Genomic DNA, 14355 nt, shown 5'->3' with positions numbered 1-14355 from the left:
GCCTTCCTCCCCTCTTTCAAAGCTGAGGTTAGAGGGCCCCCTGAGCTCCGGGGCCCTGGTGCACTGCAACACTTGACCCTATGATAGCTACGCCACTGTACTAGACGCTCGGATATCGGGATGAAAAGTATCCTATCACCCAAGTCAGCTCATACCCTGTCTGTTTATCAAATTTCATCAAAATCCGTTCAGTAGTTCCAGCGTGTTTGACGGACAAATATCCAAACAAACAAACTTTCAAACTTAAAATATTAGTGGGAAGTCTGATTTATCTACAAAAGATAAAGCTGTGCATGTATGTGGTAATATATAATAGACGTTTATTTATTTACATTTATTTATAAATAAAGTTTAATTTAAATATTATTACATAGGTAATTATTATCTTAAAATAAAAGAAAAATAACTAAGCATAATTTTCAAAAAATACAAGAGTTAACATTGTGAACTACAGCCCCACATTTAGACTAGTACTGTAGACCTGCAATTATTTCGATATCAAATTAGGTGATTACTTATTTCACAATCCCTCCTACTAATTTTATAAATGCGAAAGTTCTCTCAAGTTCAAAGTCTCAAAGTTCTCGAAAGTTCTCTTTCACGCAAAAACTACTGAACTGGTTGCAATGAAATTTTGTACGTAGATAGCTGGACAACTGGAATAACAAATAGGCAACTTTTTAGCGCGCGCAGCTAGTAGTTAATAATTATGACATTGCTTAGTATAGCCTACATCCTTCCTTAATAAATGGGCTATCTAACACTGAAACAATTTTTCAAATCGAACCAGCAGTTCCTTAGATTAGTGCGTTCAGCTTTATAATATTAGTATAGATTATGACCAAGTGTGGTTGCGTCTAATACCCTGAGTATTAGACATGCAATAAACCTTACAATAAAAAGTCATATAAATATGTGATTTTTCAGTAAAGTTTAAAGTTCAGTATTTTGCAATAAAAACATATCTTTTCCTTTTACATTTCCAGGTTCCATTTAATGGCAACGTTAGTAGTCTAATACGGTTTGATAAATTGTTTGCAACTATTATAATATGGAGTCTCGATAAAACGTTCCCCATCTTAACTCTTCAGGGGAAACGTAAAAACGTTATCTCCTGCACTAAAATCAACTGCGCTCCCATAAAAATCAAGTTCATGCATCGTGTACCAGAAATTTTGATGTCCCATATAATGCAGTAACATCATGTACATATTCGGTATCTTCGCAATTTGCCTGCTTTACGACACATTTTAGGGTTCCTCGGTGAAAGGGCAAGACATAGCAATTTTATTAGACGGTCATTTTATTTATAGCCCTTGTTTGTACTGGATGAGTATTTTGTTGTGAATTGGGGTTGCGTAATAATTTTGTTTACACGATCCAACAGGCGTGGTAACAGTGCCTTAAGTTCTTAAAAAAAAAACATATATCTGTTTTGTAAGCGATATATTTATAATTTTTTTAAGGCTTTTGCCATTATTCGTACTAGTTCAATAAGCTTTCCTACTAATATTATAAATGCGAAAATTTGTGAGGATGTGTGTATGTTTATTACTCTTTCATACAAAAACTACTGAACCGATTGCAATGAAATTTGGTACGTAGACAGCAAGACGACTGGAATAACAACTTTTTATCTCGATATATTGGCAACTTTTTATCTCGATATTCCTACGGGATACAGACTTACGCGGGCGAAACCGCGGGGCGCAGCTAGCAACTTAGAAATGATTACAGTGTGTACAATTAAATTAAATTATTCTAAAGAGCTAGCGTAATCAACAGCGCATTAACATGGCTAATTACTGCATGCATTTCGCCATATTATTCTTTGCGTTGCTGGGATTTTAGCTTAATTACTCCTTGCAAATGCGCCAGTACTGTACGAAATGTAAATTTATTCTTTAGTGAGTTCTACGGACTATTCCGAGTTTACATGACGTTACATTTAAATTTAGTTTTGTTGATCTGTATTCTATTTCATTTTGTATATCCCAAGTATGGGTTCTTATGTCTATGACAAATGCTTTTAGCGGCATTTATTATTTCCATAGTTTCATAATAGAGAATCTACAATATCTAAGACTAAGGGTACATAGAGAGACATGATGCGTATATTTTGGCAGTAGGTCAATTGGATTTAATCAGTGATTATAGGTTAAATATGCGATAATTTATGTGGATTTTATACATTTCATCTCTGTGCTATCGGGAATCAGTAAGAGATTTCGATTAACTACCTGCGCCCCGCGGTTTCACCCGCGTAAGTCCGTATCCCGTAGGATTATCGGGATAAAAAGTTGCCAATATGTTATTCCAGTCGTCCTGCTGTCTACGTACCAAATTTCATTGCAATCGGTTCAGCAGTTTTTGCTTGAAAGAGCAACAAACACACACACATCCTTACAAACTTTCGCATTTATAATATTAGTAGGATAGGATAGAAGAAAAAAAAAATTAAACTAACCATGAACTAACAAGATTTGTACCTGAAATTGTTGTGCAGAGACAAATAAAGTTTATTTTATCATTTATTATTAACTTTTAAAAATTTTACGCGCTCGTTAAATTCGGAATCCTTTAATTAATTTAATTATACATATCAACCTTCTTCTTGAATTACTATGTCTATTAAAAAAAATTGTATCAAAATCCGTTGTGCTGTTTTAAAGATTAAAGCATACATAGGAGCATAGGGACAGTGTAAGCGACTTAATTTTATACCATGTAGTGATAATGCAAAAAGTAATACGGGACATAGCTAAGTGTCTCATGGAAAAACAAAACAATCTATTCTGAAATAAAGATAAATCCTTTATGGATATCTAGTAGAACAGAGGGAATTCCCACCTTAAAACCTGAACTCCAACAATCCATATTCTGAAACTGAATTACCTAAACAGGCGTAACATTACAAGATATCTTGCTCATAAATCACCAGCTTCAAATGACTATATTTACATAAGACACTCGCCGATTTATCCTCCGCAATTTAGATAACCTTGATTCTGAATCTTGCAATAGATTTATTACAGTTTACCTAAGATCCCCTTTAATAATAGCTATAATTTATACGTTATACTGACATGACTTGTTAGGTAAGATTCGCTTAAGGCTGTATTCTATATGATTTGTGAGCGTACACACTTCCTCGAGATAGCAGTTAGGGTTGTCAAAATAATTTAGTGGAAAGTGATCTTTATTGTGTTGGACATTGTTGTGATAATGGCATGGTGGGAACCCATCACGTTGTCAATTATGCTTTTGGGATGTTTGATAAATCATGTCTTTAAGGCCGTTGACGTGGTTTTGATACCTATTTGCGTTGTATGGATAGAAATGTGTAAGCACCTAAATACTTGTTGAATTTAGTAAAAAAACACATTTCCCTTATCCTTAGTTTTATATCTACTACTATTCAACATGAGAGACAAGACAATTTTTTTTTAATAAATCAAGCTATATGGTAACAATATATTTAACTAAGATTATTTATCCATACCTTTGTAATTAAAGACAAGAAAAATCTAAAGTTAGCTTTTCTATAAAATAAATTTCTATTATAAATATACGTTAAGTATAGTTTTAAAAATTCCGATTAGATACATTCTAAATAAACTATTTAATAAGCTAACACTAACCTTATCATAATGTTAAAAGTTAATATCTATCAATAAAACTAAATGGCATTTCAATTGATATTCTAAAACAAGATAAACACAGGTAAATGTGGATATACCCACCAATATATACCACCCCAAAATATAATTATGTAATTAATATTCATCACATTAAAAAACTTTGTATTTTGTATTTACCAGGCCATTTACTCCTAACAAAATAATCATTACACAAACGTCCTATAACTTAATCTCGTATATTTTGTTTAACTAAGGAAATCCTACTAATATTATAAATGCGAAAGTTTGTAACGGTGTGTGTATGTTTGTTACTCTTTCACGCAAAAACTACTGATCCGATCGCAATAAAATTTTGGTACATGGATAGCTGGACAACTGGAATAACACATAGGAAATTTTTTATCCCGATATTCCTACGGGATAAAGACTTGCGCGAGGGAAACCGCGGGACGCAGCTAGTATCTACGTAAAAGCATTCGAACTCATAAATTAAAAACTATTTTGTTTGTGAACTACCTCCACCTTTTATATCTAAACTAGCCGTCCGCCCCTGTTTCACCCGTGGTATTTATATAGCCTATACCTTCCTCAACAAATGTGCTATCAAACACTGAAAGAATTTTTGAAATCGGAAACGTAGTTCCTTAGATTAGTGCGTTCAAACAAACAAAGTCTTCAGCTTTATAATATTAGTATACATGTATAATACTCGCGTAAAATCCAATACAAGACGGGTATCATGTCGTTCTTCGTGAGGGTTCCAGCAGTGATGATATATAACGGCAGATTATTAGAGAATTGAGTATTTATTTTCTACAGCTCGCCTGGTGTTGAATCACAAACATTCGTTTGAAATCCGCGTCTCTAACCACGGAGCCACCACTGCTCTATTATGCTTATATTTTTATTATTTGTTCATATAACATTATGGCGCTTCATAATTATTATAATTCCATCACGATGCCTTTATGAACGTACAAAAATTTTAGCTAGCAAAAATTGGTGCGTTATGACATACACTTTTATTTAATTTAAATTGAACGTTTTATGGGAATATTGTGATATTTTTGAAAAAATATTTAGATATAAATACAATTATATAAAAAAAATAAATATCTTTTAAGTTGTCATGACATATATATACAGCCGAATAGATTACATCCTCCTTTTTTTGGAGTATCATAGTTTCTCAGTGAAGTACCAATAAATGTTTAGATTGTGGGGGGTAGTTTGAAAATATAATTATATTTATGATCTATTCAACCATTGTTCTGAAACAAAACTTAAAACATATGACAAAGCAAAATGTTCTTAAAATCGTAGACATCAAGATCTAAAATTAAATTTAAAATTAGACACAAATTCATGTTCGTAACGCGATTACAAAACTAATAAAATAAAAACTTCACCAACAATGAATGCCAGTATTAATGTAAACAATGAAGGAATATACTCAAAATGGCAACTTGGCGAATGTCCAAACTTGGCCTTATATTTCTTGTTATTATTTACGCGTTTGGTGCAAGTAAGGATATCATAGAGATTTATAGTGATAATTACGTTTTCTGCAGTGATATTTTATAGTGTAATTTATATGAATATATTTCAGCCTTCGAATTTACGTACGTGAATTTGAAAGTTAAGTACTTTTTACTCACTACGAACTAATTACTTCTAAATACAACACATAAATATGAGCTATATTCTTTTTATATTATTATTAGTTATTGATTATCTTAATTTTTTCCACCGACTTCAATAAAGGAGGTTTGAAATTCTACTGTATTTTTTGTGTTTGTTACTTCCTAACTTGTCACTGGGTGAACCGATTCTTATGATTATTTTTATTTGAAAGCTCGTGCCTGCTTCCTTTCTGATCCTATTTAAATTCGATCTAGTTCTGACAATTTGAAGGCCGTTCAGTTTTTTGTCAAAAATAATAATTTTCAATGCATATTATAAATTATGGTATAGTTATAAGACAGGTATTAGAATACAACATTATTATGTTGTATTATATTTCTTGTTCTTATTCAAATAACTTCTCTCGTGACAACCCTCTGTAAGAAGTCGCAGCATTTATTTGTTACGTTCTAATGAGTCGATCTATACCGTTTGTTTACTTGTGAAGATTTATTTTCATAAATGTTTTAAAAGTCCCGTCATTTCCTACCATATAATTAGTATCCTACACATATTATAAATGCGTAAATTGATTAGGATGAAGCGATGTATATAACATGTTTGTTATTCATTCACATAAATACCACTGTATGGATTTTAATGATACTTGGAAGTGATGTAGCTTATATAAAAGAGTAAGATGTGAGCTGTTAAAATTTACCCACAGGTAAGCAGCGCGACGCAGCAAGTAAGTTATTTTAAACACTCGCGATGTGCCTGCCGTTGTTGGTCAAGTAGGCGACGTTGGCTCATCACATAGTATCATATAACTCGTATTATATCAGTCATTGTATGTATCTATTTTATTTTGTTGTAGAGCGGAGATCATGCCTGGGTAACCGCAGTGCAGGGCGCCCTACGACTCGCTTGAGTGATAACATACAAAAGGTAGCAGGCGAAATTGGCGGCTATTTCAATCCGGCTAAATGGCAGGTCATAGGAGAGGGTTACATCCAGAAGTGGACAAGTAAAGGCCGAAAAGAGAGATATAACTATTTACAACAAAAATCTAAACCAAATAATATGTCAGAATTAAACACGTGAGGCACCAGCATTCAAAAAAATTTTCCAAGAATTGATAAGCCCTTCGTTTTTCTGAAGTTGAATATACATCGATCCAATAGACATAAAACATCATCACTATAAATACATATTCTAAGTTTTTTTTTCCTAGACTTTTCCAGAAACTCTGTTCTTTTTTAAATTGGTCCACAAACAAAAAAGAAACTAGGCGAGGCGGATACAAATTGAGCAATACTTTTATAGCTAAAAGTTTAATTAAATTTCTTAAAGTTTCCAATACTTAATTCTTCTCGGAAGTGTATCCTATAGTTTTTTCCTTCTTACAGTTTTAATTGTTATTGGTTACAATGGAAACGGTTGTTTTAAACAACAAGAAACGCTAAAACCTTGGAATTAAATTTTTGTACTGAAATCTAAAGCGATATATTAAGTTATTATTATTATTTATGTCACGTGAAACAGTTATTTTAGAATCTTCAATAAATAGGTGTTCTAAAAATGTTTTAGGCGTGTTGTTTTTCAGAGAGATGGCTTTCAGCCATTAAGCTACTATTTGGACAGTTTAATTTGGTAGATTTTTTTCTTGTTTTATGAAACTCGTAGGATGAATAAATAAAATAAGGGACAATCTTTTTACATAGAAAAATCAATAATCAATAACTTTCAAAACAATTTACGCTTATAATAGAATATATGATATTTTACCAAATTAAAGAAACACTATACGTTAATTACCTTGAATTGTGATAATATTTCAGGGATAGAAATCAGTGAAATCATATATTTTTAGTTCGATAAAATAAAAGAAATGTCCATTGTTATAGTTTAAGTTGTGATCAAATGTACCGAATTATATTTAAGACTAGATATTCCCATAAAATGGTTTACCATAACTCAATCGAAAACGACACCAACCCCTAAGCATTAAAGATCACTTTGCCGTGCCAACTAAAATACGTCCCCAATTTTTCAATTTACTCCCAAAAGGAAAAAGATCGCTGGAAAGATTGACACTTTAAATCGGGGATGCAACGAGGGTGCACTGATCCAACCAATTTGATAGACGTAATCGTGATACTGGTATTATCTTGCAAATACCATTTAATTCTTTATATTTAATTTATTTTGCGGTTTGTCTGTTATAGTTGTGTACTGTTTGGAATTATTGTTACGCCATGTCATCAAGATTGTATAAACCGTTTAATCATAATTGATTGTTACTAACAAAGTGAGTCTGAGTTACTTGAAATTAAATAAAAATAAAGAAATATTCAAAAAGTTCGACGACATGTGACATCTGCCAACCCGCACTTGGCCAGCGTGGTGGATTATGGCCTGAACCATCATAGGAGGCCTGTGTCCCAGCAGTGGGAACATATATGGGCTGATGATGAAATAAATATTGTACATTTATAATTTCACTCGCTAGATTGTTAAACTCAAACTCAACTTATATTCAAAGATCAATTTATTCAATTAGACTTCTTATAGAAGCACTTTTGAATCGTCATAACATGACACGTCATAAATCTGTCGACAAATTGTTATTCGTTGCATTCTCAGGCTATTGAATGCAGTTTTCGTCATGCTTTGATGATAATACATCGCAATTATGCATTATACATTTTATACGTTAATTCTAACTTATTTGTCATTTATAGATATTACCTTAGTTATACTTGTTTGTTTTTGTTGTATGTTGTGTTTATCTTTATTTGTTGTGCATATAATATATAATACTAAACTTTTTTTTTGTATTGAGAGAAAATGTTTATGCAAGAACAGCTGATGAACCTAAATAAATAAATAAATTATACCGAGAATTAAAAATTGTCGACAGAGCCCCACTGCACGGGAAAGCGTGACGCTTGTTTCGTCGAGTTTTTAAATAAACAAAACCTAAATTAACACCTTATGTTGAATGCCCAACAGTTTAAAGGTTTCACATCGGGGGATAGTTTATAAAAAATATAGCATTAAATTGTAAACGGTTTGCCACGGATTACGATTTGTCGACAGATTACAATCTCGCGGGAGTCGCGCGAACGCAAATATAATCTAACGATGTTTATAAACTTAAGGTGACATACATTTCAAAATGACACCATCTCTCCTGTTTATTCTTCTATAATAATATTTAGTTAAGACGTTACAGAAGATATTTTTTGAATATATTTATACAATAAAGTTCTTATTTTTGCAATTATTTTAAACAATGTTGACTTATGTTTTTATGAACTTTTTTATCTTTAGCCAAACAAGCAAACGATTTATATCATGATTAGATGTAGCATAATATTCTCCGACATTCCAGTTTTTATTATATCATATTTGGCAACCGCTCGACACCCGCATGATAAAAATTCCATTACTCATAAAAATATTATATAATTATTACGTGATCACCACATAAATCGTCACACTGTCATCGACGACCTAAAAACATCTGTCGCATGCCCTTAAGAGAAAACCTTCGTGAATCCTTAAGAGACGTGATTCAATTAAGCTAACACGACTTTATTGTAGGATAATATTATCATTCGTCGCAGACACCAGACTGGCTGAAGATTGATTGAATGATTTATAAGGAAGTGACTATTAAGATTGATACGAAGTGACACGATGGAGATGTTTATGATATTCTTAGTTTTATGCTAAACTACCTTTCTGTCGGCGGTTTCGTCCGCATCGTCAAAGCTCCCGTGGTAATGAGATTTTCATTTCATTTATCACGCTGAAATATAGTACAACTCTCGAACTATTAGTTAAGTTTATTAATTTATTATTTTATTGTAAGCCTCAATCTGCGGCAATAGTGAACTGAAGATGTGATCAAGCATAAAAGGCTATGAAAGTCAGCTCTTCACAAATATGACCAATGCTCGGAGGCCAATAGACGTAACCATAAAAATTGTATGTACTGAGATAATATACACCTATTTTTTATAATTCCTTTTATAACTCATTCACGAGATTTTTCTATAGATTTTTCAACCCTTCAACAACTTACAACGTCGTAATAAAAGTGTATACAAAAATTGAGCTCACTAACTATTTTTCCATAGACAAAACATATTTTAGGTTGACTATTCTCCAGACATAAAAATCACCCCGTTGCAAGGTGAAAGAAATAGAAACATAATTTCGCATTTAAAATATTAGTAAGGATTGATCTAAGCGTCTTTATTTAAATACAATAGCAAGCAGAATTGATAAAAAAATTGTGTATATTTTCTTGTGTTTGGTTTCACGCGAGTATTATACATTTAGAAATTAAAAACTTTTCAACGGATTTTAAACGCGATTTATTCATTATATTATTAACCCGACGTTTCGAACACTTTACAGCGAGCGTGGTCACGGGGAGACTGGACCAGTCTCCCCGTTGAAAAGTTTTTAATTTCTAAATTGTGTATATTTGAGCGTTCATTGTAATACGAAACCACTACCTCAGTTGCCTACTTATGGCATTAAAAAAGAAAAAAAAAAGTGAATGACATACATTTTCTTTAATGTAAAACGGATGAATTTAAATATTGCAGAATCTTATATGGAATTCACTTAAATTTACGCTAAAGCCTCTAGTATGCAGTCTTAGTCTCGGGTAACAGTAACAAAGAGATGGCCTCTAAGACACTTATCTTTTGTTTCGTTTCGAAGGTTTTTCTAAATAAAACTTTTATAGTTCCAGATTACTCCATTGTTTGAGTTGTGGAATACATTTAAGAACATTATTAAGTTATAATTGTTTAACTATTATTAACAAAACTTAACCAATTTAAAAAGCTTACAGAAGGAAGCAGCTTTCAAATAAAAAAGAATCATCGAAATCGATTCACCCAGCCAAGACTTTTCTCTTTTTTTGCAATCGGTTGAAAATTTACCAGTTTTTCTTTAATATTTTTAAAGTTATATAAAACGAGAAACATATATATGTACATATAGGTAAGTTCTATAAAATTGATTATCATTTTCTTTTAAAATTTATAAGCGTAAAAAATACCCAACAACTTGTCGTATGTAAAAATAATAAAGTCGTTCACGACTTCAAACACAGGCACAAAGCTGGGTTGCCAGCAGAAAATAACCCTATCAAAATCAATTGTAAGGTACCTATGTCATATTAATACATAAATCATATTAACATCTATGAATGCTTATCACTAAAAGGGCTACTATTGAAAACAGGCTTAAACGATATTGCGATGAAATATATTACCCAATACCCTCATAATAAGCATTCAATTCTGAATATTCATTTATTTCAAACGAAGCGTGTTATTAAGGCGTGTCTGTAATGATTTTGTCTTAGCGCCATCTAGGGTGAGGAAATTAATACAAAATAATAAAGACGTATAATAAAATTTATAATTAGACTAGAGGCGTCCCGCGTTTGCCATACGTTAGAGAGTTATCTTTAAATCCTAATGTTCCCCTAAGAATATTATAATGCAAAATAGCCTGAGTTATTCTTTATTACGTTAGATATAGTGAAAGCCGGAATATACAGACAGAGAGACAAAAATTCGAATTTTAGAAACAGACACTCTAAATTTTATTTATTGGTATAGATCTGCTTTGCTATGGAAGGAAAGGAAAATGAGGCACCAAATATGCACTCTGATTGGATTCTATGTTTCACAGACAGAGGAATAATTGCCTAATAGTTAAAAAATAATTGCAATAAATCTTTTACAAATATGGTGTTTGACGTCCCTAGGAGGTAGGGACTCCAAGTTCTAAAATAGTTATCATATGACTACAATTCCCCATCAAACCCCAGTTCGGTTGAAAACACACGGAATTATCAAAATAGTCGAAATGAGTCTCCTACGTTTTTGAGACGTCTGTTGGAAAAGTAAAATAGCTATGAAATAAGAACACCGTTTAATATAACAATAGAATATCAGGAAAATCTTTGTGAACCATATTGAATGCATGCAGAATATTTGGCTAAGACCGAAACGATGATTGGGGCAATTCAATTTGATCCCATGACCGGATGAATCATAGCCGATTGAGTGTACTGGATGGTGCAAGTGTAGTCAACGATCGTGTCAGTACTTGTTCAAATTAAGCGCAAAAGACTATGTACAAATAACCCACGAATATTTAAGTCCAAGTTTTACAAGGTTTTAAAGGACTATACCAGCTGCTGAAGAGACGAAGGGCGAAGTTTAAATCCGTCCAGGTACAATTGTTTGTTATTGTTTAATTGACTTCCATAAATATTTCATCATCAGCACATATATATTCGCACTGTTGGGACACAGGCCTCCATTAGGAGTTCAGGCCATAATCCATCACGCTGGCCAAGTGCGGGTTGGCAGATGTCACATGTCGTCGAACTATTTCTCTTATATATTAGGAATGTTTAAAAAGAAAGATATTCATTTTAGAACCATAATAAAAATAGGGATTTAATTAAATTTTGACTAATTAAATTCATCACCTTCTCTATTCAAATACAGTTATAAGTTACTAGCTGCGCCCCACGGTTTCACCCGCGTACGTCCGTATCCCTTAGGAATATAGGGATAAAAAGTTGTCTACAGGTTATTCCAGTTGTCCAGCTGTGTACGTCTTAAATTTCATTGCAATCAGTTCAGTAGTTTTTGCGTGAAAGAGCAACAAACACACACACACCCTTACAAACTTTCGCATTTATAATATTAGTAGGAAGTAGGATTAAAAGCGTTATAATATAATTAAATTAGTGCACCATCCAGTCTACTATGTAATTTGAGATCTTATCTTGTATGTAGAATTATCGCTTTGATTTGATAGCTCCACTAACTCTCGGTAGATTAAACTCGATGGTAGCAATCGTTCTCTCAACGACTAGACGTAATAAGATGAGTCTTACCTCGATAAACTATCAGTTCCTTTTTTATTTAAAGTGTTGCCATGATATGCTGTATTTTATACAACATACTAAAAGAACGTAAGTTTAAAAATTTTCTAAAACTAATTCTATGTGGATAAGTAAATGTATATTAAAAACCAAAACATTAATAAACAATTACAAAATTTACGCAATATCTGTAGGTACTTAGATACTACTGACATGACTTGAAACGTTACAAAGGTTTGTGATTATGAAAAAAAAAAAATTTGGAAGCATTTAATGAGGTAAGGTATAAAAAAAATTAAAACATTGCCGCGTTTTAACAGAATTTTAAATACGATACATTTAAACCTGCTTCAAAATTATTATGTAACCGCAATACAAGGTATCCAGCTTTATTCTATGCCTCAATAACATTTAGCCCATAAAAAATTCATGTAATTGTGAATGTACTGGCTTTTAGCAAGCTCTTGGGGCCTAAATCCCTTACCACGAGTTCAGATTGACCTTAGCCCTATCATGTTATCCAATTCCTTTTATGTGAGCAATCCATTTGAGTCACGTCCATGGCATGTCATTCACTATTTATGTATGCTAATATACCCTTCGTTATTTCAGGTATGACGTGCCCGATTGCTTTTATAAATGATAGTGACCTTTTTGCTTGTGAAGTTGATAGAAGTGGGAAAGACAGAGAATATTTGTGAATTTCCTGGAATAGTGTGTCAGTCTTAGAATATTAATTAAGCCATTGACTGGAGAAATAAAGCAATGTGCCTTCCTACTCTAACATATTATGATAACGCAAGAACACATTTGAACTTAAATTATTCGTTATGTTTTCGAGTAAATGAAGTACCCTTTTGATACAAAAAGGGTACTTCATTATACTATACATAACATGTATTAAGTTAATCGTACCTGCAACCAGAGTACTGAAATCATCGGAACACCAATGCTACCCGCACTGAACCGGATAGCTCCGCAAAACCTAGATACATCTCCTTTGATAAGCTAAATCTACTTGACCTAACTTTCTCGGGCATTACCATAATTTCAAATACAGCATTTTGACCCAATTTCGCGGCTTAGACCGATTCAAAATGTTGTATACATTCGTTTTGCATGTTTAGTTGTCGCCTGCTGTAGACTACGACTGATTGAATCACAAATTTGCTCGACTTACTCTCACGGCAACAGTAACTAGGATTTACATGGTAGAAACTGCTTGAAGCCAATTCGTTTGCAAATATTTAAATGGTTGTTAACCCATAAATAATCGAGTTTGTTTATAATCTGTGGAAATTCTCTTGGTGAGATTTTTGTTGCAATATCTTACTATCCTACTTCCTACTATATAATATCCTACTAATATTATAAATGCGAAAGTTTGTTGGGATGTGTGTGTGTTTGTTGCTCTTTCACGCAAAAACTACTGAACCGATTGCAATGAAATTTGGTAAGTAGACTGATGGACAACTAAAATAACATATAGGCAACTTTGCAACTTTTTATTCCTATATTCCTACGGGATACAGACTTACGCGTGTGAAACCGCGGGGCGCAGCTAGTATTTATATTTGTTAATCTATAACTCAATTTAAGTTGGAGATGTATTATATCACGCCGGTTTCCTGTGGGGGTGTGGTACATCCCCGGTGCAATCTGACCCATTTCGTACCGAAGCATGCTCGACTCCCACATTAAGCCCATATATTATCATTCAATCTAGGAGAAACTCAAAGACAAGAATAAAGATAAGCTAGTAAATTTGTATGAAAAACAGCTGTTGATATCGTGAAAATGGAAAAAGCCTAGAAAGTTCCGTGCAAACGCATATTTATTTTAAACTTCTATAAAAAAGAAAAAGTGCATTTATTTCTTTAGAAAGAATAAAAGTAATATCTTTGTATTGAAATCTACAAGGTCTAGCGATAAATGCAGCAATATCAGATAGGCGGCGACATTTTTTTTTCTTTTATGTAGATGCACGATAAAACATTTCAGTTAATAAACCATATAAGCCATTTGATTACTATTTAAAAACTTGACATTTATTTTCCCGATTCTATCCTATATATTCTTGATATATACCTAGTCTTGCCATAAATATTGTAATAAAGAAAAAAGAAAATTGTTAACTGCAAATAACATTTATTA

The 14355-nt window shown here is 32.5% G+C and overlaps 1 protein-coding gene across 1 annotated transcript in view; it reads right to left on the bottom strand.

Moving 5' to 3' along the window:
* LOC119836804 (zwei Ig domain protein zig-8-like) overlaps positions 1–14355 on the bottom strand; it is a 123763-nt gene that overhangs the window by 86319 nt on the left and 23089 nt on the right. The gene's annotated exons all lie outside the window — the stretch shown is intronic.

The sequence above is a fragment of the Zerene cesonia genome, chromosome 25 (genome assembly GCF_012273895.1).
Source record: "Zerene cesonia ecotype Mississippi chromosome 25, Zerene_cesonia_1.1, whole genome shotgun sequence".
Classification (NCBI taxonomy): Eukaryota; Metazoa; Arthropoda; class Insecta; order Lepidoptera; family Pieridae; genus Zerene; species Zerene cesonia.
Note: the sequence above shows the minus strand (reverse complement) of the source record. Positions and strands in the feature narration are given on the sequence as shown.